This window comes from Coturnix japonica, chromosome 4 (assembly GCF_054131305.1).
Source record: "Coturnix japonica strain WE chromosome 4, WE-NBRP24, whole genome shotgun sequence".
NCBI lineage: Eukaryota > Metazoa > Chordata > Aves > Galliformes > Phasianidae > Coturnix > Coturnix japonica.
In genome coordinates this window covers 11,138,721-11,162,065 of record NC_140666.1, presented here as the reverse complement: position 1 = coordinate 11,162,065, position 23,345 = coordinate 11,138,721, and the positions used below count along the sequence as shown (strand labels likewise).

The following is a 23,345-nucleotide window of genomic DNA, read 5'->3' as shown; positions in this document are numbered from 1 at the left end:
TGGCCTATCAATCCAGTCTATCGAAATCCCTCTGTAGTGCCTTTCTACCCTCTGGCAGATCAACACACCCTCCCAACTTCATGTTGTCTGCAGTCTGCCAGACTACTTGTAATTGATGCTTTCCATGGAAAATAGCATATTCAAAAGGCCAGATATGTGACAATCCACATATACTTATTGTCATTCTGGCATTTATCACTCACGCTGCTTTTGTACAAAAATAAATGTTTCTTCACTTAACACTCCCTAGAGCATCACAATTCAGCAAGTAGTTTGCATACATCCAAGGCCAGAGGCTTACGTAGGATTATGCATACATCTGAGCTCAGTTCAGCACAGTTTATTATTTCCAAGCTGCTCCAGACGGCAGCTTGTTTAACTTGTGCTGAAAACAATAATTGAGACTTCCCATGTTGCAGAAAGACCATTCTCAAGAATACTCAGCTTGGGGACTGACTCATGGGAATCACTGACAGAAAATCCTGACCCATCAGGGTCAGCTCTTTGAATATTTTCTGCTGCTGAAAAATAAAACTAATGACATTCTTTTGATGTGGAGCAAATCAACCACAGCGCTACCTATTAGAGAATGACAATTCTTGTTAGAAAATGGTCAACTCTTTTACCCTTTCACTCAGTATAAATCAAATCTGTCGCTCTCCTGAAATTTGAAAGCACACCTTTTCCATCTCTCTCTCAGTTTCCAAGTAGGAGGGAGGCAGACAGGATGGATCAATAAAATCCTCCTTTTTCTCAGTTTTCTAGCTGAGAAATACTCAAGAATTCTTTGGATCTCTGCACACCTACAAAACTGAATTTAAAAGACAGGTTTGCAGTTGAACAAAATGTGACTCCCAAATCAATTAGGGAATGAGAATGCTTAGCCCTGGGTTTTCAAGTATTTTCAGTTCCACTGCTGTCAGAGAAAAACCTTTTGAAACCAGAACTAAGGGTCGTTGGCGCTGTTTTGTAGTTCACCTGTTTCAAAGACTGATCTGAAGTCTGGCCTCTGTGCCAATATCCATTATACATCAGTAAACACACTATAGAATTAGGGCTCGAATTTGCCTACAGAATATTGTGGGTTTTGTTCACTTTTATTGCAAATGCACAGATTGTATAGCCAAATGGGCTGATTTTGCTCATAACCATTTGTTCACACAGATTTAGGGGCTATGTTGAGGCCAATTGAACAGTTGGGTCTTTATTCTTCATTAGTTTGATTTCCGGCACTTCTGAATTTTATCAGCTTATTTATAGAACTGGCCATTACAACAAGGCATTATGTATGGCCAGTCCAACTCCTAATTATCCAAAAAGCTGGTTCTTCTGTTGAGTATTTTTCACTTATTAAAAACACATTGGGTATTTCCTAAAAGATGATTTGGGGTTGATATGTTGCATGCAGAACGACAGTGCCCAACCACAGACAACATGCGAATACACACATTTTTCCCACTGCACCTCAGGACCCAGCCAGCCATGAGGAACAAGAAAGAAGTTTGAAGGAAAAGCAGAGCAGCTCATTCCACAGCAATGTGTGGGAAACAGACACTGAAAAAAACAGCCGCGTGCACTTCCAAACTGGCACGGATGCTGGTATGCAGGCAGTAACATTCCCTCAGGGCACAGCAGTCTTCTGTGCATCCAGAACTGTTATAAATCTCAAAAGCAACTGGAATTCTTCTACTGCTTCACACGAGACTCCCACACATTTCCCCAGCACAGACCACATCCTGCCAGGTACCCTGCCTCATACATCCTGTCCTTCTGATACTTCTCAGATGCAGAGTGACACTTAAGGTAATTCTGCTGCACGGAAAAGTAAGATGAAAAAAAAAACACCACTATTTGATGTATTTTTAGGCTGAAAAGTGAGGAGCAGAAGCCACGCAAACAGCCAGCTCTTCACAGACCACCAGGTGTCCACAAACAAGAAAATCCTGCACATGGAAGAGTGTCAGCAGCATCTCACAACAGCTTGTACCAAACAGCTCTGTAACTGCAGCACGTGTTGTACCAGATACATTCAGCTAAGGCAAATCAATGCTCAGTTCTGAGGTTGCTTTTCTGCAGTGGGCGGGAAACCTTCCCTTTCAGCTTTTGGTGGGTTTCAGTTCATTTGCTTCATCTCTTTCCAATCAGTCCTACACCACATCCCCTTAAAGCCCAGATGGAACTCCAGAGAGCAATCAATTAGATATATTCATTATTTCTTACTAGATACAAGTTAATGATTCATCTACGTTTATTTGATATGTTCGCAGTCCCATAGCAGCTTTGATGACCCTCAGGTTCATTCCAAATTTACAGCAGAGAAATATTTAGAACTATTTTATATCTCACTGTGACTGAAAAACAGTAACCTAAAACCTGTAACCTAAGGTAGTCTTAAGTCTTGATTAAGTTCCTTTCGTTCTCTTAATTATCACTTTACCAGCAGATGCACTTCCAGCATCCTCTTCTCATTCATTTTTCCTTAAAACCATGTTCTAAAGCCAGATGCTAATTAAAATTCAGATTTATCCAATTTCCAATTTCACTTATTATTTATCAGATCATCTACATCAGTTTCATTTAGAACGATCAGATTATAGTTAAACACAACAGATTTTTCTGTTACAAATGTTAACTCATCTGAAAGCAAAATATACACTAAAAGTGAAAAAATATCCTAAACTCCAATCTCTGTTCGAGGTCTGAATCTGTTATTAACGTGTTCTTAATCATTCTCTCCATATTATTGTAATTCAAAATTAATAAAACAAAGATAGGGGAAGCAGATTGTATTACTGAATATAACAGATCCTGCAAAATTGCACCAAAGCATTTTAACTTTCCAGAAGCAGTGCTAAAATCAGGCCAAGCTCCTACATTCAGGAATGAAATGAAATATGAACACCTCTAAACAAGATGGATATGTCCCCATCTGGGGAAGGGGCAGGCACTTCCTTCCTTAATTACATCCTGAGAGCTTCACAACATTGTATTTTAAAATGTGTGTTTGTATTAATGAAAGAAAATATGCACATTTGACCCAGATAATGTGATTTCTGGTCCTCATAGCTGCGCTCCCAGCCTTAAAAATGCAACTTGGTATTTCCTCCAGTGGTTCCTTCTGCAGCATTTAACATCTGCCCTTACACTTTCCAGCCATTCACAGAAGGGAAAACAGGGAAATAACCATAATGGCATCTTCAGACACCACGTTTGTGAAGCAACAATCTCTCCACTCTTACAGGTTTCCCAAATCTGAAACAGCTCCGCCAAGAATGCAGTCATAGAGCCATAGAATGTTTTGAGCTGGAAGGGATCCTTCAAAGCCATCTAGTCCAACTCCCTGCACTGAGCAGGGACACCCACAGCTCCATCAGTGCCCAGAGCCCATCCAGCCTGACCTTGGGTTCCTGCAGTGATGGGGCACCACCACCTCTCTGGGCAACCTGTGCTAGCACCTCACCACCCTTATTGCAAATACCTTTTTCCTTAAATACAGTCTAAAATTCCCCTTTATAGTTTGAATTCATTTCCTGAGTTTGGAGCCTACCATCTCACTCCCATTCTGCATATCACTTATACCCAAACATGATTTCTTCCAGAGGGAAAAAATGACAGCACTTGCTCTGCAGATTAACACTTGACTGTTATCTCCGTATTTCTCTGTTTTGGCTTCACTGAGCAAAGCCAAGTACTTGCGGTCTTTCAGTTGCCCTAAATCCTGTCGCTATTAACACCAGAAACACACTGCTATCTTTTTTGGTTTTGTGGACCATTTTTCTAGCCTGAGGATTTGGGGGGCATTTCAACAAAGTGGAAGAGAATGGAGCACTGACATTATTTTGTGTCGCATTTCCAGGCAGAGTGGCTGAACACCAGTTCTCAGAATTTTTCTGAGAAGCCAATTGATCCGTGCTTGTCTCAAGTCCCAGCATCCTTGTGAGAAGCTGTCAGAGGGCAGCCAAAATAGTACAGTTGCTTCACCTGTTTCCAAGTGCTGAGATAAAAGACCACTCGCTTTCAATCACAAACAAACCCAGGGAACTGCTGTGGAGCAGCCTTCCCTGAAATTCAGGTTGTACCCAGAAGTTCATGACTCTGTTAGTTACTGCTGGAAATCAGCATGGCTAATCAGCTCATCTCTGCATCTCATTGAAGCTTGGATTCATTTCCATCAGCCTGAGGACCTGTGGGGAGGTTTAATCCAGTTGTGTTGTGTTGTGTTGTGTTGAAGGAACCTCATCAGGGCTTGCTTCAAGCCACACTTGGAGCTGTTCTGTAGGTAGTGTGATCGACCCACCACTCATATCAAGCCAGTGGCAGGAGCCATGCTGACTGCCAGAATCACAGGGGAAGAAAGAACTCAAAACAGCACAGCCTGGACTTCTTTTGTTTTTGCAGTCTCAGAAAACAGTCCAGAAAAGTCTTGGAGTTTGTGTCACATAGAGAAATGAGGTTATCACTTAGACACATTCTTTCTTTAGGTGAACTAGTTCACCTGCCCATATTTCAAAGCATCCTTAAGACACCAATATATTGGTTATCTTCACAGGAAAAAGAAAAAAGCACAGAAACAGTGACAGCTAATTTAGCAGGACTCTATTACAAATGCTTACAAAGCAACTCAGTTACCCGAGGTATCTCAGACAGCCTTTCAGCCACACAATGTCTGTATAACACCTCTAAACACACATACATTCATTTTACCACCAGAAAAATCCAGAAATACCATACTGGAAATAAAATGAGACAAGAATGGCTGAGTAGAAGACATACCTCAGCTGGGTCCATTCCTGGTTTCTCACTACAGAAGTTTGTGCGCAACCACACAAGCAAAGCATCCCTTTTTTATGTACACTGAGCTCTGAAATTGCTCTACTTGCCAGCCTAGCAGCAGTAAAAGCAAAGCAGAAAATAGATGTAAAAATTAAGATAGTCAGGAACGTATTTCACAGAACTTTCATGCTTCACTGCTGCTACATCAGACACTCATGGGCAGATTTGCACTGGCTACTTATCACGCCTCAAATTCGTCACTTGAAAGCAAGCTGTAGCAGATCACTAGGCCACCTTCTTTCTTTTTTTCTTCCGGCTGGGTTATTCATGGTCTAATTAGTGAGTTAAATCTGTTCACTAATGGGTTCAGTGATTGCAAGCACTAACACAAAAGAAGCGTTGGGATGGTACAGACTGTAGTGAAAGCTGGTGGGAAAGTCTGAGCAGTTCAACCGCTGTCAAGAGAAATAAGTTGCTCTGTGGCTGAGCAGAGCTCAACTCATCCTGTGCATCTTCAATAGAAGTTGAATACCACCTACACATCCAATAGGGAAACACCACAGAAATACTCTCTGTAGCTTCTTGACACAGTCTAAGCAAGTTGCATGAATTTCAGCACTATGAATGCCTACAAAATGTTATGGCTCAAGGAGCCTTTCTATTGTGAATTTAAAGCAGTGGTACTGTCTGAGACAGTTTATTTGATGCAAATAACTGAATTCAAATTAAAAGCAACAATCAGCAAACAGAAGGCTAAGCATCTCTGCCTAAGGCAGAAGAATGCATACATTAACTAAAGGATAAGGTAGAAAAACATCAAACCTCAGGAAATTCATTTGCTTCAAAAACATATTAAGACTGTCAACAATTTGGCTTGGATGTTCACCATAGAGGACACAAAACAAAATCAAGTGCTGCGGAATGCAATAAACTTGGCCCTTAACACTGGAAGTCGCAGTTGAGAGAGGTAAGCTACCTGGGAAGCAGCTCGATCAAAGAATTCCTGAGATGGAATCCCGATTTCACAGTTGATGTGACTAAACTGCAGGGTTTCTTCTGGCATAAGAAAGTCCAGTTTGATCCTTCTGCGCATAATCTTGAACCACTGTTCTTATTTTCTCCACTGTGCATGTACACACACAACACGTTCCATTCTCATGGATTCCCAGTGATGGGCAGGATGTCTCTGGGCTCAGTGAGCCATCACTGCCTATAGAGCTTCATATCAGCAGAGTAAGAAAAAGTGCATGGCTAAAGATAGAAGCTGTGCTGTAAGGGCAGCTCAAAGCTTTAGCAAAGAAAGGAAAAGAAAGAAAGAAAAAGAAAGGAAGAGAAAGGTTGTGCAGCAAATTGGGGCTTAACTACATTTTTAACTAGCTAAAATATCTGTAGTAATTATTTAGTATTTTGGGACAAAAATTACTTGTTCTACGTCATAGAAGTAAGAATGAATCAAGTCCTAAACAAAAATGCAATGGATTCTGATCTGATAAAATAATGATTTTTCTATGCAGGAGAAAAGAAGTCTGCTCAGTGGTACAGAACGTTACTAAATTAGAGGTAAGAGGTACATTCAAAAGCAATTTATGCAGGTAAAAGTGACATCATCCATAGTAAAAGCAGGCACAGTTTATATGGTATCTGAACTATTATGCTCATTACAGCAGTACACTCTAATGGCTGCCTGAAAAATACACTTATCTCCCCGGAAAATTCAATGAGTAACTACCCATCTCTGAAGTTTTAAGTTTACCTCTGAAACACTAAGAGCAGCCAGCACCAGTGACATGGTGACACCCTCCAGTAGCAGTCATAGGATTGCTGGAGGTGGAAGGGATACTTAAAGGCCATCTGGTCCAACTCCCTGCACTGAGAAAGGGACACCCACAGCTCCATCAGTGCTCAGAGCCCATCCAGCTTGACTTTGGGTGTCTGCAGGGATGGGGCACCACCGCCTCTCTGGGTAACCTGTGCCAGAAGCACTTCTTCAAAAACACATGGTTAAAACCACTGGACTCATTGCCACAGAATGCAATGAACACTAAGTTTTAGATGAGTTAAAAAGCAGTTCAAATAACATACAACAATAACAAAATCCATTTGGGGCTATTAAACAGGATAAGAGCAGATTTGGCTTAGGAAATCCCTAAGAAGAAATCACTGGAGCCTGGGAGATTAATGGGGAGAGCTCTGGGTGCTTGCCCTTGGCCCAGCATTCCTCCTTTTACAGGTCCCTGTTGGAAACAGGATGCTGGGCTGGATGGACACTGGGGCTGACCCAAATAGTTACACTCGGAATGCCAAGAGCCCATGAGAGATGAGTGAATCAATGTCGTGCTTCTTTAACATGCAAGCAGCCATATAGATTTAGTTTCTGTATACATGGCCTAACGAAGTCAAGGGAAATGAGCATCTGTTACACCAGGGCAGAGTTCACCACAGCTGAGAATACAGAGCACACTGCGGACATTTAAATGACATCTTCAGAGCAGCCTTATCCTACAACATCCAATCTGTTGTGCAAAAAAATGTCAACAGCAGAAATCATTACAGGCAGCAGATGATAACTGTGGGGGGAGGGTGGGATGCTTTGTTTTCATTTGTTTGTTTAAAAGAAAGTCAACTTATCGAAACCAAAATAAATGAGAGTCCTCAACTAGAAAATCAAATTCCCTCCTTCCCTCCCAAAGAACTACCAGGTTTGTCTCCCAACAAGAGGAAAAAGTCCAAATTCTCAGTCTGAATGTAACAAAAGGATGCTTGGAGAACACAAGAAGCAGCTGAGCTATATTGGAAATCTATTGTGATGCGTGCCATGGGAAACATCTCAGCCTGGGCTCTGCAGGATTTGGCTCCCTCAAAAAGAGCTGGAAAAAGAAGAACAATCTATACTGTTCTGTTGGTTCCCACCCTCCCCCCGTCCCCGTCCCCAACTGCTCTACAAATTCAACTCCTTCAATTCTTATCTTCCCCATTGTTTACTGCTTTAGTGACCTTGCAGAAAATAGATAGAGATCATAAAAGCAGAATACTAAAAGGATTAATGGTTTTATTATCCTACTATTGGAAGCTGATTAAAAGCATATACCCTTTCACAGACTACTCTGGGCATTAACACCCTCAGATCTCCTCCTGCAAAAGGTCACTGGGGGATATTAAATGAAGCCTGAAGTATTGAATCCACTTCGAGACCTGGTGTCCTTCTCATGGCAAATGTCAGAGGGGATTGTCTCTCTCTAGCCCAGACGTCCTTTCTCACTCTTACTAAAGTACAACAATAATAAAATGCACTTTATTAAGACAATATTACTAGCCTGCTAAAGAGCCAAAGCACTGCGGTGTGAGATGGATATCACACAAGTAGCTGTGACTTTCACTGCAGGATGTCAGACAGATGTCTCGTTTGTGATGGTTCCAATAAGCCACTCTGCAGGGCTACACTAAAGAAATGCATGAGTTGGCTCAGTCCCTTCCACATTTTTTCTGAGTGGTAACACAAAACCAGAATAACTGTGTGAGAATCCCTCTGCACCTCATAAGTCACACCGTCAGACTAAGGTCATTTTACAGGGCTTGAAAATAAGACCTTCAGCATTTTCTCATAATAACAAGCCACCTTCCAATGTCATCTTTTAGGTCTTTATCAGCTGCTTTGGCAGTATGATAGGTTCTTAATGCTTCTTCCTATCGTGTGGACCTGGCAGTGATTGAACCCTGATTACTCTCAAAATAGATTCTCCCTAACCAAGAAAGGGGTCAGACAAGAAAAAAAACAGAACCGTAGAATCATCTGAGTTTGAAGGGACCCTTAAAAGTGACACACTGGAACAGGCTGCTCAAGGAGGTTGTGGATGCCCCATCCCTGCAGGCATTCAAGGCCAGGCTGGATGTGACTCTGAGCAGCCTGGTTTGGTGGTTGGTGACCCTGCACATGGCAGGGGGGTTGAAACTAGATGAGCATTGTGGTCTTTTTCAACTCAGGCCATTCTATGATTCCATGATTCTATAATTAAAGGTCATCTGGTCCAGCTGCAATGAAGAGGGACACCTACAGCTCCATCAGGTGCTCAGAGCCTGGTCCAGGCTGACCTTGGATGTCTCCAAGGGTGAGACTTCCACTTCTTTGAGCAATCTGTTCCAGGGCCTCACCAATGTCGTTGTAAAAATCTTCTTCCTTATATCCAATCTAAATCTCCCCTCTCTTTATTTGAAACCATTCTCCTAAATGCTCCCAGTCACCCTGTAAAAAGTACCCATCACAAAACCAGCATATATAAGATTAAGTTTAAGGAGGTCATCGCCCATTGTACCCCACAATCTCACTGCATAGTCACACGAGTCTTTGAATAAACTACTTATTATTTCATATCTGCTTTTGCTATTAATTCATATGTCAGAACACCAGGGCAATATGGTATTAATGTGAGGATAAAAGCAGGTTGCCAAATGGACACAAATAACTCACAGTAGCTGAAGCTATTTTCTCTCATCCCATCTACCTCTACTCTTAATGCATCACTGCCTTTATGGAAGAATCCCCCACAAGGTTACAGAGCACTATGAGTCAGTGCCTCCTCTCAAAATAAAAGAAGGTAAGGGTCAACTGTTCTCCTACAGTTATTGGCCCAAAGAAGTGAAAGAGTCTTGTGTGCTAACAGTTATTATGCAATGGAGATAACCCGTCCTTCTGCAGTCATTTGTGGGTGTCAGGAGAAGCTAAGAATAAACTAGGAAAAGCCTCCTGAAAGATCTGCAAAGAAGCAAGCTGGAAATGTTGCTACTGAAAGAAACATCCTCAGGACACAGTATGCTTACCCTCGCTTAACACTTAGAACATACGCTTATGCAACCTATGCTGGATGACTGCAGATCTTCATCACATATTGCAGACAGAAGCACTGATTAACCTATCCAGGAAGTGTTAAAATAAGCAGGGGAAAGTAGATGTTAGCAACAATGGTTACATTTCTGTTCATATAGCTAGAGATGCTAAGCTTTAGAAGACAGGTAGGCTTCCCCTCCTGCTCATTACAGGGAGTTATGAAGTGAATTGAAGCATTTGAAATCCTGCTTATCCACAAGCTGGATAAATTAGGGATTTATTTTTTTTAATAGCTTGTCTCAAAGGAATTACGAAAATATGCAATAGTGTCCAACAAAGAAATCAGGCCAGCATTAGCCCCCAGTCAGAAGGAGAGCCGATCCATAAAAAGAAAGAAGCCAATTAGGACATAATTGGGCATCCCTAGTTAGGAAGATATTAGGGGGAAAAGAAAGGAGAGAAAAAACAAGATTATCTAATGATGAGCAATCTCCACAGCAGCGGATGGAGCAAGTCTTACACTGTTGTGGATGATTGGCAGTATGGGAACCAAATTAGCACTTAAACTGTATGTACAAGTTAGGATTCAACGAGAATTACCATCTCCTCTGAGACATGAAGAGTGAGTTTATTATCTTGGTCTTCAGGATAAACACAGTTGTTCTGGTTTGGGTCCCACTTATGCTAAGCTCAACAGAACAGTAGAACTGCAATCCCAGTAAATAAAGAGTTTTATCAATTGAAAATCTGACCTTCACACTGTTGTATCTGAGGTTCTGCCAATGGAAAAATGGCTTCTTCAGAACTGAAGAAGCTGATCACAAAAATATAATTTTATGATCATCTTAACTTTTCAATATCTTTCAAAAGAAAATCTGACATGTAATCTGATCTGCATGCTCTCCAAAACCAAAGGTCAGTTACAATACCTTTTCACTGTGCCTTCCCCCCAAAAACTGGGTTACTGGATGTACTGAAGTGGTAAACACCAGCTAGAATCAAGGACCACAGAAATTAATCTAGATGAAAATGTGTCTTCTAGAAGTCACCAGATATTGGCTTTTGAAATATTATTAAAATGCTATGTGTAGACCAGCATTTTCATCCAATGTGGCAATAAAGAGTTCTGATGGCATTTACATCTAGGGGAAAACAATGACAACAACAAAATCTAACAAGTAAAGCTTTGCTCAGTATAAAAAGCACCAGTCTTTGTAATGGAGCAGAAAGATTTGTTCTTTTCTCTCTTCTCAAGAAATAAAACTGTAAATGCTGAACAAGGGTATCTTAGCAATCTGAACCTTCTCAATGGTCCATTAGATTGGGCTTCTTGGCAGCTAGGGAGCTGAATCCAAGGAAGAGAGCAGAATGAACCTGAAATGGCTGTTCCTCAGTTGTCTGCTTCCAGATGCTACTGCTGATGTCCCGAAAAAGCACTGCTAAATATTTATCTCATTCACTTTCAAAGAGGACAAGCAACAGCTATTCCACAGCTCATAAACTCTTAAAAAGACAAAAGAGAAAACTACCCATCCACACTGCTGAGCACAGAAACAAATCCAGGGAGAGCAATGATGCCTGAAACATGCAGTCAGAGCCCATTTGTTGAGCTGGTACAAGTTTCCCTGGTAGTGGAAATCCATTCCTAGGATTCGCTTTGGCAAAATTGAGCACCACACAGACTAAAGACTAAACCACACAGATTCCCTGAAGACTAAACCTAGTGATTTGCCCCACCGAACAATATGGCCAGTTCTACAGACCAATGGTTGATAAAGAAACTGGAAAGCCCGTGGATGTTATTAACCAGAAAAGAAAGAAGAAACTGCTATTTCTGACTTGCTTTTATTCCCTACAAACACCGGTTTCCCACCACCATTTTTTGACAGAACACATCAGACTTCACGTAACCACCTAATGAATGATGGATCAACAGCATATATCGCCTGAGAAGAAATGGGAATCAAAACAGAGCATCCATGTCACAACCATCAGAAATGGGCTGTATAGATAGACAATTAAGCAATAAACATTGTATTCCTCTGTTGTTGGTGGCTTTTTTTTTTCTTTATCTTTGCTCTAATCTGTTGTGTTGCCTGGAAAAGGAAACCCTACAAGAAGTGCCTATTATTTCCCTTTCCATTGAATAAAGAACTTGCAGACCAGCTGAAAGTTTTCAGCATAAGTCCACTGGATCATGCACTTTTCACAGGCTGCTGGAAAGTTTGCTCTGCTTACTTCCATCACCATGATGCTGCAGGAAGTTTCTCTCCATGTAGTTTGTTCATGGAGATGCCCTCCACTGCAACTGCAATTCCAAAAAAGAAAAGAAAATCTCACCCTACATCCGTATTTGAATCCACAAATGGCTCCTGATAGAATAACACTTTGATTAAGTCATCAAACAAAATGCTCCTTGGCACTGATAGCAGCAAAGCAGCAGCTGTTTCTGAGAGCAATTATACATCAAGTAAAATAGCTGGCAAGTTTGAAGTTAACGTTTAGCTACCTGATCAGGTTATCTTTGCAATATCAACAAAGTGGAGTCAGCAAGAATTTTTCTACCAACAGCAAAGAGAAGAAAAGGAACTTCTGCCTTTCCATTCATTATTTAATATACTTGATGCAACCCTTATGTTCACAATCTGTAGCTACACTGAGAAACATAAGTGATCCAAAACCTCTAAGGACCTTAATCGTTACAGAACATGCAGGAGGAACTTGTTGACAACAGCAGCAGTAATTTAAATCTGCTGGCACTTTCACAGACAAATAGCTCTGTATGAAATCCAGCTGGAGGTGCCTTCTCTGCTTGGTTTCTGAACACTGAAGTCGGGACATCCTGGCCTACATCCAGCAGATGAGTAGCAGGGCAGTTGGTAAATCCTGCAGATAGGCAATCACATGGATCCCACCTACCCATCATCCCTGGAATAAGGGAAGCTCCTCCAGCAAGCAACACTCCCAATGGGAGGGCAGAACCGGGAAATGCAAGGATGGAAAGCGTATTAAAAATAGAGTCAGGCACTAATTTTATTGTCTTTTTAAATGAAAAGTTACTGTTCTTAGGGGGCAGCCAGCGGATGAGAGAAGATAATTAACTGAGATACATAAAAATTAGATGCCCATGTTTCCAAGTTCAACACAGAGGGAGAGCACACAAGTAGGTTGGGATGAGCTTTGTCTCTTCTGGGAGTATCACAGAGCTATTCTATTGCAGACATCTACAGGGAGAAATGCAGAAATGCTCCCCCAGAAGCAACCTGCACAGTTCTTCACATTTATTCTTAAATGTACATTTACTGCTAGACAGCAGCAACACTGCAACCAAAAGCAAAACTGGTAGGTTTCTCATGGGAATATTTGTTTTTTTCTAACTTACAAATCTTCTCTAACAAACTACCAAATTCCACAAGCAATAATGTGCCAGTGCTGTTAGAGACTTTGGTTCATTTCTCCACCAGAAAGTTATTTTCTCTTAGACAAATTCTAACCAATAATTCCTATCCTTGCCAGGAGAGGAAAACTGAACGTTTTAACACCCTTTCTGAAATGAACCCTTTGGTTCCTTGGTGCACTTGTCCAAATACCAGGAATCTCCCAAGGAACACATTAATTGTTTGCCTTTGAAACATTCACTGGTTATCTCTGCTACCTATGCCAGCACATTTGTCACCAGTTCTGGTCCTGCCTGTTCTCGAGAAATCTCCCTCAAAGACAACTGTGGCCAACTGGATCTACTGCTCCCCAGCCCTATGCAAAGCACTGACAAACCCAGTACCCACACAGAGCACTAGGGAAAAAACATCCCATCTCTTCCTGCATTGGAGGACATTGAATCATAGAATAATTAAGGTTGGAAAAGACCAGTAAGATCATCTATTCAAGCACTCTGAGCCTTCCAGAATCAGCAAGATGAAATCATTAAAAATCAAAAAGTTTAAAGAGTCCCTCATCATACAACTTTGCCCCACATCTTCTTTTCCATATAGCAACACACAGGAACAAAGCCAGGAGAGTAAACTCTTGCAGAAGCTTTCCTAAACAACACTCAAATGGCACAGGACAGCAGCGAGCAACTTACCAGCACAGCTGCAGGAGCTTGCTCTTTATCTGTATGTGTTCTCAAAATACTCAGAAAATAATAATAAAATTAAAAGAGAAGCAAAGTTAAAAATAATGAAGCCCAAACCTCTGCACTAACTTTGCAATTGTAGACTTGCCTGTACTTCAATTTGTATTTCTGCAGGCTAAGCTGTACATAAAAACACTGATACACCAATACGTGAAGAGAGGGCAGGAAATTGCTGTTATTTGGACAAGATTGCCTAGAATCAGCACATCAGGAGGAGATGGAGGGAGAACTGCATGACCCCTAAACTGCATGTTCCCAAGTGCCTGCAGTCCATCACTGGTACTGAAAGGCATGGTTAAGGGTATGGGGACATGGGTAGATGGTTGACCTTGGTGAATTTAGTGTTTTTTCCAACCTTAATGATTCTATGTGTTGCTGACCAGTCGGGTTGGCAAACACTTATCTGGAATTTTCTCCACCTTGTACGAAGGACCAGGATCCTTCAGAAAGAGGATTTACAGAACTGGGAAGGTAATGCCTGCTGCCCTGCCAGCAGCACTGCAGCAACATATTTCTCACTTCCAAATGGTTTTAGCTGTATCAGACTGCAGGAAAGCAAGCTGAAAACAACAGGAAAACTTCTCTGCTCAATAGCCAGTCCTGTGGCATCAATCACAAATTACAAATCATTTCTAAATGCAGGACCACAAGGAGGATGCAAGAACAGCTGTCCTGTGATAAGAGGGAGAAAGAAATGCTAGCAATAACGGGTATCATCAGTATTATTGTGACAAAATGTTTGCAATTACTGCACTGGCAATTTTTCCAAGTAAGTTGGCTTGGAGACAGGTCTCTTGCACTGATGACTAAATTCTTTTCTTTACAAAGGCCTAAGTACCTCTGTTTTCCAGAAGAATAGCCTGAAGCCACTTGGTTTGGAGCGTTAGTCCCCTGAGATTCAGCTTAGACTGTAAAGAAGTGAGAATGGATGAACAGTAGACTATCCTGTAGATGAACCCAGCAGTGGTTTGACAAGAACATTTTAGCTAAAGCACATACCAATTTAGAATAAGATAGGGAGGACACCTAGAGCTAGCTGAAACAAAAGAAGTAAGAAGCAGTATTTGCTAATGAAGCATTTTAAAGCAAGTAAAACTTCCTAAAAAGAATCCTGGAACCACTTCATATCACCTCATCTCAGAGACTTGCCTGACCCCACAGAACCAGCTAAGTACCCCAACAGCCAACACACCTATGCAGTATTTGTCATCTGAGCACACAGCAATAAGTTTGATGAGGAATTAATGCCCAACACTTACTTTTTTCTTGAAAGAGAGCGTCTGTGCTCAGGAGAGGGTACTCCTTGCTGCTGTCTGCACATCTGGTGTGTGGCTGCAAGGCCAGGGCAGGGCGCTGGGGCACAGTGAGCATCTGTACACAGTGTCACCTAGACACATGTATCCATCAGGCTTCATTCACAAGGAAAAGGTCCCAGGCAGCATGTAGTTTCCAGAAAAAAGCCAGGTTCAGTCCCTCTGGTAGCTGATCCCAAAAGGATTTGGGGCCACAAGGTCACAATCAACGACAATTTGCTCCATCTGTGACTCAGGGTCTTGCTAGTATGTCTTTAGTAGGCTCTCTGTGAAACTCTGCACTAGTGGACTGCACAGAGCTGGACCAGGGTGGAGATATGCCATGGAGACCTAAGTGGGGAGGAAAAGAGAGAGAGGGAGACATTGGAATTAAGAACTTTGTTCATCCTTTAAATCTCAACCTTTCTGTGGTTTCTACGCAGTAATTTCACATACCCTCATTAAATTAGTCCATTAGATAGACTCCTGCTAATTGGATGACTTGGTCAGCTGTGATTAACTCAGAATTCATTGTGGTTTTAGTATTTTATGATCGAGCGTACCTATGAGCAATTCAAATCTCACAACACCAAGCAAAAATTGCCAACAATTAACAGCTTCAGATACGAGCAGCATTCGTCACACAAACATCACTGAGAGCTCCCAGCACTCTGCACTCCACTTGACTTGTCTATGTAGTCTGTTCTACAGCTAAATTTCTTCCCCCACGTAAAGTGACGCAAGCTCACACTCATTGGAATCACTCCTCTGCAAACACAACAAACCAGCTCTAGCTGCTAAGCTTTAATCTGCCATTGAAGTTTTCAGCAATCAGACCCCTAAGCATAAACTTTGGTAATTAAAGTAGCATATGTGACAAATTAGCAGAGGGAATATAACAAAAGATTTCTGTGCAATGAGGAGAATTTCTACCTTTTGCAGTCACTGGTGGACTATCAAAGCCAGTATAGCATGACATGTGATGTTACAGCACCCCCGAGCTAGCAAAGTAAATAATCTGAGTCACCCATAAACAGAAAGAAATTCAAACAGTCATTAAAAAGAGCTACTAAAGCCTGTGAAATTAAATACATACATTAATCAATTAAAAACTCTATGAAACAGCAGAGTTGAATTTGGCTGTAGTAGATTCAGATGGCTTTGGAAATTGCCCTTCAGTAATCCAATTGAAACTTGGCGTGTTTCCACCTCTGCTTATTCTCCCTGGTTATGTTTACAACACAATTAAATACAAGTCTGAAACATCAGAAATAAATGAGAAGCAGGATGTTGGAATACAAGAAAAATAAACACTAGTATCTAGCTTTCATCTTGTTCTTCACATTCATCAATCTCCAACTAATTTACCCAAAACAGTGAATAGCTCCTTTTTGCCATTGTGACTGTAGCCATGAACCACTGCACGTATTGTGAAGTACAGCACGGCAGGAAGGGACGCTCAGCCCTGTGCAGGAGCCCAGGCCAGGGTTAGCACAGAACCAAATAATATCTTCCACTGGCCTGCACTGACTGATGCAGGCCCCAGAGCCTTGAAGCAGCACCAGCCAAGGACCATTCTGCTACAGCCTGTAAGGCATCCAAGAAAGATGGAAATCTGTGCCCAAAAGTTTTCTGTAAGCAGCTAACAATGCAGAAGTGCAAAGTGAGTGGGAAGGTGGAGGAGAAGATGCAGTACTGCAAGGAAAGACATTTGCAGATGCATGTTAGTTTCAGCACACAGTGTCTGTGCCACCAGTTCAACCCCAAAGCAGGATCAGCTCAGAAACAAGAGCAGAGTGAAGGCACTGTTATCTCTGAGCATGGAAATACACAGGAAAGTTACAGAAAATAAGTGATCTCAGATATGCCACAGGCTTACTTTCACACTGACATACTGAAAACCAAGCCATCAGTGCTCTTGGAAGATGGATGAAAGCCAAGCATAAGGTGCAGGAGACTTGGACATCGTGTTCTTGCATGAGAGGATCCTGTGGTGGAACAGTCATTGCATGTTCTTGGCTCCACATCACTGTCTGTTTTTAAGCACTGCAAAACCTCTGCCTTTGAAAAGTCCTTTCTCCAACAAAAGTAACTCTTAATTGGCAACTCCATCTCACCAAGAGCAACCTAATTTATACTGTGCGCAGGCCAAAAATCCCACTGAAGACCTTGCTGTGCTACTACATTTGGGGGTGAAGGCACTCTCCTGCGTTCTGATTCCCAAAATAAAACAGTGTAGCAGGGAATAAAACCATTTTTAAGGGAAACAAAAGTGACAATCCAACAGTCTAGACCTGTCCCTGAAGAAGCTTTGGCAGTTTATTAGTCAGGGCTAAACCAAGTAGGAGAAAATAATCCAAAGAGCTCTGAGCATGCTTCAATGTAACATGTTAAATGTTAAAAAAAAATCAAGTGCATCTGCACATTGGCATTTTTTTCCATCTCTTTGGCTCAATCGATTTCTTTTCACATTTGTATTCAGAACAATGGGAAGAACTGCACATTCCACAAAGCCAAGAGATCATGTGTAAGATTTTGAAAATCACAAGTATGAGAATGTTTCCAAACTATTCCTTTTCTGTAAGAACATCCGTTTTTAAAAGCCCTGCATACAGAAAACTGTATTAAATACTTCCTGAGATATAACAACTTGTTAGCTGCATTCCTGACTGGTTTCCTAATTGGGCTCAGAAGTAAAATTATCATTCAGATGCCACCAGTTTTGCTGTGCAAAATCTAATTCTGATTTGAAAGCTTAAAAATTTTCTATAAATATTTAAATTAAATAACATTTGCATTTGCTTACTGTTTTTAATTGAGTTGCTGTTCTCCTGAAACGTGTAAATGTTTAAAACCTGTGCAGTAGGAGGATAACGTCAGGGTGCCGAGGGTTCTGTTTCGATCTTAGAACACTTTCCTGTATTTTGCAGGCAGTTCAGTGATGTTTTTGAGCTGACACACGACTACTCGGAATAATCTTTAAAAAATAATAATGAAAGCTACAAAAAACAACAAACAAACTGAAAAAAAAATGAGCTCAATTTGTGACGCACAGCTGTCACTTCCTCAAAACCCCGCAGAGAGGTACAGTCAAATTGGATGCACCCTGAGCACAACAAAGCCACGAACCTGCTTTCTTCATTCCTCTGAAGGAAGGGGTTGCCTTCTAACTGATGTTTCAACCCCCCCACAAGGCTTCCAGAGACAAGCTCTCCCAGCACATGTACGTCTGAATAGGAATTAAAACACTGAAGAGATTCAGGACATTGGATAGCAGCAAGTTAGATGCCTGAAGCCAAGGACTGAGGACAAAAACATTACAGGTATTTAATTAGAAAACCAGCTATTAAAGTAGATTGCAGTTGTTTAATAATAGTTTGTCAGTGAACTAATGTAATTAAATGTCAGACAAGAAATGGGGACAATATAACGATGACAGATCTTGGAGAGAAGCTACTAGAAAGGAATAAACTATGATGGTTACAAATCCAAGGCTCAGTTGCAAGTTGCTTTCTCTCTTGCTCCACAAGCAATTAGAAATGTTTTTTCCATTTATCCTCATCTTTAAGAGGATGACCACAACATTCTGACCACAGCTCAGGCATTGAACCACTATGGAAAAGCTTTTCTTTGCGTGGTTCTGCTTCTTGGCTTCAAGGAGAGTGGCCAAGGCAGGATATGTGCTATGCTTACCCCTCTCCCCCAGAAGTGCTTACATAAAAGAAGTGGGAACCAGTAACGGAACAGCTTCATCCATTTTTCCCCTTGTTCATGCTTTCAGTCTCCAATCTGTTTCAGTAATACTGGATGCTTCTGACTAAAGCAGAGGGCAATTCTTATTTTACAGAAAATGACTTTTAGCCATTACCTTGAATGGTTTCATAGCGTGTAAGAAGATAAAACAATATATACATACACTATCTGTATAACTCAAGAACATCTACTTCATCAACAATAGCACGCTTGGTGAACTGAAAGAAAAACAAACACAAAACTTCAATCCAACAGAGCAATTCCCAAACACACATTCATTAGAGAGCAGAAGATAAACTCATTTTGGTCTAACATGGCTATCATGAGAAAGAGCCCAATTTGAATACAGAATACCATTTCCTTCCACAGACACCAAGCAACTCTGAGCAGTATGGAATAAGAGAGCCTTTACCCCTTCCATCCATCTCACTTCAGTCTGTTATGCTGATTCAATTGGTGACATCCAAAGTCCCAAGGTGTGAGCACATGGCTGTTCCCTCATTAAAAAGTCAGCATGGGCAATTTGGGATATGCAGATTTTATAGAACACTCTTAGGAAACAAAACAGAATAAAGCAGAGCAACGAGTAAACCATTACTTTTTTTCACTGCCACAAAAAACAGGCAGTAATGTTCTCCAGCACTCTTAAATTTCCATCCTATGGAACTCAACACTGAGCTGAAATTAAACCGGCTGCAAAGCGGCACATTGCCTCTGATTAGGGCACAGTAAACCTGCAGTAGTTCTGCCTATCTTTCAGCTTTGCCCTCTGTCATTTCCCTCTTCACTGCTGCCCTTTGCAGTGAGAATGAGATGGTTGCAAGCACCACTGGTAGCTCTGTCCTGAGGACATTTCTCCTCTGACATTGTCTTCAATTAGCATACCCATTAGTTATCCAATATACCACTGGTTGTAATTTTAGTGCAGTCAACCACTTCCTCCTCAATTGAGAGGAAGGTTAATGATGCTTCCTGTTACTGTTACTGTATGCTTTGCATAAAAGAGGCAATGGATTTCTTAAATAAAAGGAGAAATCATTCCTTTATCGAAACACTCATTACTCTGCATGCAACACAGCCAAAAACTTAACAGTTAAAGCTCTGAGTGACTTTCCTTGGGACCCAGCAGCATGCAGACTCTGCTCGGTCCATAACACAGACACAGGAATTGATAGCCCCAGGTGCTTCTCAAACGTTGCCCCCATTCATTAGTTCACTTAGGGGCTGGCATTGATGCTGTTGAACACCAGCTAATGTGCGACAAGAAGAATCCTCTGCTTGTTGGCTTGTCTGCATGGGGTCTCTCACAGACCAGGATCAGTGCCAACACCACTTAGTGTGATGTGGGTATGGGTGCACTCAGACACAACTGATGAGGCCGGGTAAAAGCAAGCAGCATGCACGCTGTCATATCCCATTAGATGGTATAGAGAGGAAAATATTCTCTATTTCATCTGCTGCGACAGCTTAATTATTCAGGAAAAAATATATCATCTTCCTGTTACAACAAATTTTGTTTTCCTATATACAAGAATCCCACACATGTTGGTAATTAGGCACTCCAAGCAAACTTCCTTAATAAAAACAGAGCAACTAGATACCAAGAACATCCTTTCTCCAGCAGCTAAGTACAAGTGGGCTGCCAATATATGACCCGTTCAGGAGTTGTTTCTTCACTCCCAACAGACAAGTGTGGCCAAGAGAGAAGCAGCTCAAGTGTTTTTAGGTCCCTATCTAGAATAGAGCAAAACATTGTCCCTTGGAAGGAGAGAGCCAAATCAGAGCAGTGACAAAGCTGTTTGCATCCATGCACTCCTAGGGTTGGTTTCACCTTTCCACTACAGCAGATGCTTAGCTGAACATCACACACATGGACCCACACATCACCCCTGTCCTGAGACCATGCTGGATGGAGGGAAGGAAGGATCTGTGCTGGAGGTGGGAAGGGCAAGAGTGGCATCACCACAAAAGCAAGTCATGTTCTTCCCAGTTTGGGCATTTTAAGAGGAGAAAATGTTAGCAGAAGTACGGTGTAGATAAAAATGTGACCTAACATTAGCCAAAACAAACTCATTAAAGTAGCTGAAGTTAATCCTGTTGAACCTTATTCTCCCCCAGAGACAAAGATCGACTGTAATTGCTTGGTGACAGCTACAATCGATTGTGCCATTACAGTAAATTTGATATTATTTTATGCTAATAGTACACCTTGGTTAGCAGCTATGCCTTTTCCTAATTTTTACAGTTCTTATTTATGAGATTACTAATTTTATTTGTGCCAAACTGCTTTTGCATAGGAGCTGCAATTCAATTAACAATATGGAAAAAATATTTTAATGGGTGCACCAGCCATATGAGAAAACATTCAAACATGACTTGCATTTAAATGGGAGTCATTATACAAAGTACATTATCTTAATAATTAGTTTCTAATTGTTACCAATTGTTGCTAATTATAATAAGATCAAAGGGCTAAGAGAGACCTCACCTAACCTACAACTTTGCCTAAGAAGGAATTAATGATAACTGCTCTGCTGAACTATAACTGTTTGCAATTAAGCATAATGTTATGCTTTTAGCCCAAGATTTCCCTGGGTTGTAGCTTTCTTTATATACTATCAGGAAGCATCTAGTGCTTAAATATTGATTTAGTGTAAATTTAAGGGAATGCAATCAGTTTAAATCTTAATATAAGAATTGCTAGATGTCATTTTAATTCTGAAGTGGATTATTTCAAATTATTTGGCTTCAAATAGAAATATCGTATCTAAGTTTAAAAAGAAAAAAATAATCAAGAAAAACAACAAAATAACACCACTGTAACCCCACAACTCTTCACACCCCTTGGATATGGAACAGATCTGAAGGATGTTACCAACAAGAACAAGCACAGAGCAGATTTGAAAGCTTAACCCACAATGACTGCAAAGCAGATGGGGCAGGAAATGTAGCCCAGCACCCACACACAACCAATTCACAGGAGCAAACAGGTCAATATTTGAAATATGAGAGAGTGCCTAAGCACGATGTTGGACACATCTCAGCTCATCAACAAGCTCAGACACCTCCTCCTTCAGCCTCTCTTTTTCCCTGGATCCCAATGACCTGTTTGACAAAGTGGGAATGCTTTCCACATAGAATCATAAAGTCTGGATCATCTGGTCCAACTGCCAACCCAACCCCACCATGGTACTAAACAATGTCACACAGTGTCACGTCTTCGTCTTCCCTTTTCTTGAACACCTCCAGGGAAAGAAACTCTACCACCACTCCATTTTTCAGGCAGCCTGTGCCAATAACTCACCACTCTTTCTGAGAATAAATTATTCTTAATATCCAATATGAACCTTCCCTGGTGCAACTTGAGGCTGTTACTTCTCATCCCATTCTTGTTACCTGAGTGAAGAAGCCAACCCTCACCTCATCACAACCTCTTTCTGAGTAGTAACATGCTACTTGCCCCAGCAATTTTGCAATGGTAGTTTTGCTCAGCATCACAATCACAATGGATACTGGTCTCAGGAGGGTACAGATGCTAGCAAGGTTCATCTCCATCCACCAGGATGCCATCCCTCTAAGCCAACAGTGAAGCCCAGCAACCCCAGAGCAGCACAGGAGAGAACCTTGCATGGCCACATCCAGCAAAGAGCTTCCCCTGTGTCTGAGCATGCAAATCAACCCACAGGGCCACATCTGGGCTCTCCAACATGCCCAGGTGAAACCAAGCCATAGGACACAGATACTCCTCTGAGCTCAGCACCTTGCTACCCCAGCCATGATGCAGGCAGCTGTAGTCTTGCAAGGTCTATGTTGAAGTTTCAGGGTTTGGTTCAAACAGGAATTAATTCAGGGAGGCCCTTAAAGATTCCTCTTAGCTCAAGTATCTCTTAAAGCAAGCATAAATCAGTACCGTTTTGTCTTGGCGCCAGGTTTTATGCTTACTTTGTGTTAGCATGAATGACTGCCAAAAGGGAACGGGGGGGGGGGGGGGCACTCAGGTCCATTAGCCATACTTTATTTTTTCATGATCTTCCCAGAAGTCACTGCCCACAGTGCTCTGATGCAAGTTTGCATTCCTCATCCAAGCCATTGAAAAACACAGACTGCAAAAAGAGAGCTGAACCTCTGAACAGCATTATTGAAAGGAATAAATTTTGCGTTAGTTTGCTCTTTCTTATCACAGAACAACGTGCACTCTCCATGCTGCAAACATCATACAATGTGGTCTGATGTATGCAGCGTGAAGGAAGCGGTGTTTCTATTAGCAGGAAACATTCAGACCATATTCAAGACTCTTAATAGTAGTGCAGGGAAAGAACACCAACAGTTCACAAGCAGTCAAGTGGACCTTATGCCTGGAGTTCAGAGCCAGAAGTCTAACTTTTTCACCACTGAAAATACATCCAAAGCCATGGAGCCACTTCTACTAAAATGGGTGGGATTATTTCTGTCCCTTTGGGGGATAGATGTGTGAGAGGTGCACTGCATGGCCTTGCTTACAACCACTGCATTTGCAAAGTGCTTGTATATAAAGCCATTCTCACGGGCCTCTCAAATGTGGTGTTTGAGC

At 41.5% G+C, this 23,345-nt stretch overlaps 1 protein-coding gene across 15 annotated transcripts in view; it reads right to left on the bottom strand.

Moving 5' to 3' along the window:
- The window catches only part of HTR2C (5-hydroxytryptamine receptor 2C), a 190,530-nt gene that overhangs the window by 54,329 nt on the left and 112,856 nt on the right, over window positions 1-23,345 (bottom strand). For 9 of the 15 annotated variants that reach the window (XM_015860223.3, XM_015860226.3, XM_085544508.1 and 6 more), the window contains exon 2: window positions 14,990-15,373. The exons of the other annotated variants lie outside the window; for them this stretch is intronic. The gene's annotated coding sequence lies outside the window, so the exon portion shown is untranslated. The remainder of the gene's footprint in view (window positions 1-14,989; window positions 15,374-23,345) is intronic. 15 annotated transcript variants of the gene reach the window in all.